The following is a 5,611-nucleotide window of genomic DNA, read 5'->3' on the forward strand; positions in this document are numbered from 1 at the left end:
GGTCGTTAGCTGCATAAAGACACCTGTCCACCCCATACAATCAGTAAGAATCCAACTACTAACATTTGTGATGCAAAACAGCTTTTAGCCAAGGAAGATACCGATGGCGCCATGACAAGGTTCTCAGTGCACTGGCTGACATCTTGGAGCGGGAGAGGCAGAAAAAGCGCCAGACCAGTACAAGGCCGTCAACATCCATTCAGTTCATCAGAGAAGGGGAGCAACCATCAGCCCCCAAGAAGACCAAGAAGAGCCTCTTGCAAGCAGCACAATCCTGGGAGATGAGGGTGGACCTGGGAAGGAAACTAGTCTTCCCCCAGGTTGTGCAAACACAGCTGAGGTCAGACATGGTCTTATGGTCTGAGGAGGCAAGGAAGATAATCTTAATTGAACTAACAGTCCCGTGGGAAGATGGTTGCAAGGAGGCCTATGAGCGGAAAGCCACTAAGTATCAGGACCTCGTTGAGCAGTGTAGGGCCAAAGGGTGGCAAACCTGGCTCTTCCCGGTTGAGGTCGGGTGTAGGGGTTTCCCGGTGCAGTCTGTGTGGAAGACACTCACAGATCTGGGTTTAGCAGTTAGGGAGAGGACGGTAGCTGTTCGCAGGTTGGGTGAGGCAGCAGAAAGAGCGTCTTGCTGGCTTTTGAGTAGGAGGGAGAAGTTGAGCTGAGGGCCAGGAGGAGGTGGGCAGTGACTGGCCACCACTGCCGACCCGCCAACTGGAGGGTGTTGTGGTTCAGGGTCGATGAACCCGGTGAACGTTGGATGCCACCTGACGACATCATCTCCTGGCTGAAAGCTACAGTCATGTACTATAGTCAGTGACTGAGTTAGACAGCATCAGTATAGATGTATCCAATAGTAGGCCAGGGAAACGTGACAAAAGCAGAACAAAACAGCACTACTTTTGCGCAGCACAGTGCAACTCGTGAGCTCTGAGTCTGAACAAATGTTTACTTGTTGAGCGTCTCGATCAGTGCCGCCGCTCCTATTACACGCATCACATGCTGGGCACCAAGTGCAAAATACAGATTTGTGCACTTTTTATTGTACCTGTTTTTTTAATTGGCCTTTGAATTTAGCTTTATTGTGTGGTTAAAAAAAGCGTTACCTTGCCAAAGCTTTGACCGAGCTCTTTGATCTAATGGTGTTGAGCTCCAAATGCAAACTTTACATGCAACATTCAGACAGTAATTGACTCTGATCCAATAGTGTTAGGGGAACCAGTGGGAGCGGCAATCATATTTCAGGGTGGCCTTGACACCCTTTACACACACCCCTGATATGCGTTCATTGGCGCTCCTTCAGCTGATGGCGCCCTAGGCGACCGCCTAGTTCGCCTATGCCTAAAAACGGCCCTGCCTACTCTACACAATATTCCCACATTTATCTGCTACAAATCATACTTGCATTAAAGTCTACTATACATCCCTAAACTGGATGTCAAGTGCAAAGAATGCCGTTCTTACAAACTTGTGTCTGTGTGTGTGTGCACGCATATGTCTGTGTGTGTGCATGAGTGTGTGCGAGTGTGTGCATGTTAGGGATGGGCAACAGTGGTGGAGTAATCGAGTACTTGAACGTGACAGCGACCATCGATCATGAGAACGATGATCGCCCAGACTTTAAAAAAATATATTTGTGTCTTTTTTATTGGTTATTGCGTCATTTTGCGCGGTACCTGAGGTCTGATTGGTTAGCGAAGTTATGATTGGTTAGTCTGATTGGTTAATGAAGTTCATGTGCGCATTCGCGTCCCTTTCTTGTAAGATTACTTTTATGTTGTCTATATTTAGTGTAATATAAAACGCGTTTAGTTGAGCTTAATAAGCTAGCAAAGCACTGCCGTTATACCGGCTGTTGTTCATTCTCTTAAGTTTCAGCTCAAATGCATTAATGCTCGACATTAGGGTTTAGAGACAGTCGTATTCTTTTTAGATAGGCTATTTCTTTCTCTGAATAATTTATATTCGTAATGCAGCAGTGCTATACTGTTCTCATATTTTTTAACATTAGACCTAGTTTATTTAAATAGTTTTTCATTATGAGTTCGAAAACGCGCAGTGATGTCTGTAAACACTTCGATCATGAATTATAAAATTAAGTGCATGATGTGCAGAGTCAATCTGTCATAGCATTATAATGAGAACACGATTTTAATAAAATGTTGTGTCTGTGTGCTTTCGTTGTCCGTGTATCAGCGTTGTTAAGGGAAGAGCGCATTCAAAATGTTCTGTTTCAAACCATAGCCTGTAAAATCATGTGCGCATTCACGTCCTTTTGTGTTGATTTAAGTTGTAATAGGTTCATATTAATCTGCAGACATTTATGCATCATAATCTAGCAGATATTTTGTGTTTTATATGTTCATGTTTTCATGTCACCGTTTGTATTTGTCAACAACCATTTTTATAACAGCATTTTCATCATCTCAATGACGGACATGCCCCGCCCCCTTGCACATGCCCCGCCCCGAGTACTCGTTTTTGAGAGAAATTGACAAAAATGCCCATTCCCTAGTGCATGTGTTGTGGGGACCAAACGGATGGGACCGAACTTCATTAATAAAACATCACTATGTATCACGATAATAATCATAATATAGAAACATGCATCTTTTATCAACAAACACTTTGAGGAAAATGTATGATTGTTTTATTTAATATTTTATGTTAGTCTTAGAACAAAAACAGATATCTTTTTCATTTTTGATGACAGTGTTTATTGAAAGTACCTGCTTCCTGGAGGGAAATCTCAATCTGTGGATCCTTGAGAATTACCCATGATGCAGCTGCAGGAGAATCTGATGAGTTTGATCTTCTCCACTGACTCTGAATGAAGAAAAAAAAACAACAACATTAAATGTTTACACATATGCTGTTAAACCTCTGAAGAATCACAGACATCACCAAACACTAAAGAAACCATTTATTAAAGATTTCATATCAAACAATCACTCAAATGTCCTCCAGAGATTCATATTAATATGAGGAAGTCACACACATGAACACTCACCTCGATCAAACTTTCACAAGATACAGCATCTCAAATCTCCCAACATCATAAACATACACGGACATCCCTGATTAAACTCTGATAAACGTTTCTATTAAACACTTTGGTGCTCTCGTATCTTATTGATATTTGACCTGCTTAAAATGGCGACAGTGGAACTCTAACTATCACTTTATTTGATATTTCACTGCGTGACTCAGCATAGACATAAACAGAGAGAAGTAGATCCGGCTACAATGTTCTTCCACAAGACGTTTGTTTATTAACCGTTAAAGCGCCAACAGTTAAATAGTAAAGGCAAAGGCAAAGGCAAGTTTATTTGTATAGCACATTTCATACACAGTGGCAATTCAAAGTGCTTTACACAGAAATTAAGTTAAAATATTAGCAGTATAACAGTTATAATAGGAATTAAAAGAAATAAAAAACAAAGAAATAAAATAAAAAGTATAATTAAAACTAAAATTAAAAACAGGGTTAAATTGAAACATAATTAAAATGCAAGCAGTTCGGACAGAGCACAGAGCTCATTCAGTAAAAGCATAAGATAAGGTGCAATCAGTCGGATGTACAGTAGCACAGCTCATTCAGTAAATGCACAGCTGAACAGATGTGTTTTGAGTCTGGATTTGAAAGTGGCTACTGTTGGAGCACATTTGATCTGTTCAGGAAGCTGGTTCCAGCTGCGGCTGGCATAATAGCTAAAAGCAGACTCTCCTTGCTTTGAGTGAACTCTTGGTATTTCTAACTGACTTGATCCTGATGATCTGAGTGATCTGTTGGTTTTGTAATTAATCAGCATGTCTGCAATGTATTGAGGTCCTAGGTCATTGAGTGACTTATATACAAGTAATAGTACTTTAAAATCGATCCTAAATGTAACTGGAAGCCAGTGGAAAGACCTGAGAACTGGTGTGATATGGTCATATTTTCTGGTTCTGCTCAGGATCCTGGCAGCATTTAAAGAGATCTTAGATAGACAAACGAATGTCTTACGGATCTGGAACGACATGTGGGTGAGTAATTACCCAGATACACACCCCTTACGAAAATAAACCATGGTTTTACTACAAATAAAACCAAAAAAACATGGTTATTGTAGTAAAACCATGGTAACCGCAAATTAACCATGGTTTTGCTTCTCTAACCATAGTTTAACCATGGTATTTGTGGTAAAACTGTAGTTATATAAATGGTATTCAATTAGCCAAAAAACCATGGTTACTACATTTTTACTACAATAAAACCATGGTTAATTTTCGTAAGGGACGTACGTCTGCAAGATGTCTGTTAAAGATCACTTAATCTGGAAAGCATCTGCTGTTTACAAACATCTGATAGACGTCTTTAAGATGCCAGTTTTTCATACATTCTAAATCATAAACATCTTAAAGACATTGTTTAAACGTCTATTTGACATCTGACAGGAAACGACGTATTGCAGATGAGCAAACACTCTAAAAAATACGTCTTCCAGATGTAAAAACACACATCAAATGGACGTCTCCGAGATGTATGTGTGCTATCTGGGTAATGACAAAAATAAAAATTTTGGCTGAACCCTTTAAACTAATAAACTTTGTCAGAACTTTGAGAAAACCTTAAAGCTAAAGTTATTTTGTTAAATAATTGTCTTTTGCTCTTTTTGTGTTATCATATATTATTGTTCTTTTGTTTATTCTTCAGTTTGTTCACTCTTTCATTCGGTCTCTTGCACTTTCATACTTTTTCTGTTTTATTTTTTTAGATCCACAGCACTCACACAGTGACGTGTATTTACAATGTACGTATTACTAAATTTATGTCCATTATTATTTTTTATTTTATATTGTATTTTCTCGAAATCACGACACTAAACATGCAGTTAACAAATGATACACACTCTCAGAGAATGATGTTAAGTCTATGTAAAATATATAATGTAATAATCTATAAGCCAAGGCATATTCAATTTCACTCATTCCCTTCACCTTGAAAGCAAATATGATCCATGAGTCCCAGTGCACTGAAATATTTCATGAAAGTACTTACTATTTTGACGTTTGTTCTTTGTTAATATATTGTGTTTTCTCCTTTATGTCGCAGCCTGAAAAACACTTACAGCTGAACTTTGTGTAAAGAAAAGAGTGTGTGTCGTCTAACAGTTTTTCTGGATTCGGCCCATGACCGACTCTGACTGGATAGAGAAAATAAATCACAGAAAAGCAAAATCATATGAATCCAATGTGCACATATGTTCTCAAACACACACACATACTGTGTGAAATATACAGGGTAAGATTGAGTGAGATGAAGCTACTTTTAAATGATCCTCTTGGGCATTAGGGGTGTGACGAGTCTTGAGCCACGAGATCTCGCAATATTAAAACATGACAATATTTCTCCTCGAGGTGAAAAGCTGTCTCGTGACATCAGCATGAGGGAGTTGGGTTTGTCCTTTTACAGCGCTTGCATTATATTGTGCTGTCTTTACTGCATATGATAATTCATACTCAGAAAGTAGAACTGAAGTGAAATTCATTACAAGATGATTAGAGGTTAAAACATTACAACATGGACCTATGTTGTTGTTGTTATGTTAGTCACTTTAATAAACGT

General features: G+C 39.0%; 1 protein-coding gene across 1 annotated transcript in view; it reads right to left on the reverse strand.

Annotated features, from left to right (window-relative positions):
- Nucleotides 1-4,758: 4,758 nt before the first annotated feature.
- The window catches only part of LOC307130036 (NLR family CARD domain-containing protein 3-like), a 61,937-nt gene continuing 61,084 nt past the window's right edge, over nt 4,759-5,611 (reverse strand). Inside the window, exon 12 of the mRNA XM_079822890.1 lies at nt 4,759-5,611. This exon is cut by the window's right edge and continues 549 nt beyond it. The gene's annotated coding sequence lies outside the window, so the exon portion shown is untranslated.

The sequence above is a fragment of the Gobio gobio genome, assembly GCF_949357685.1.
Source record: "Gobio gobio genome assembly, chromosome: 8".
Lineage (NCBI taxonomy): Eukaryota > Metazoa > Chordata > Actinopteri > Cypriniformes > Gobionidae > Gobio > Gobio gobio.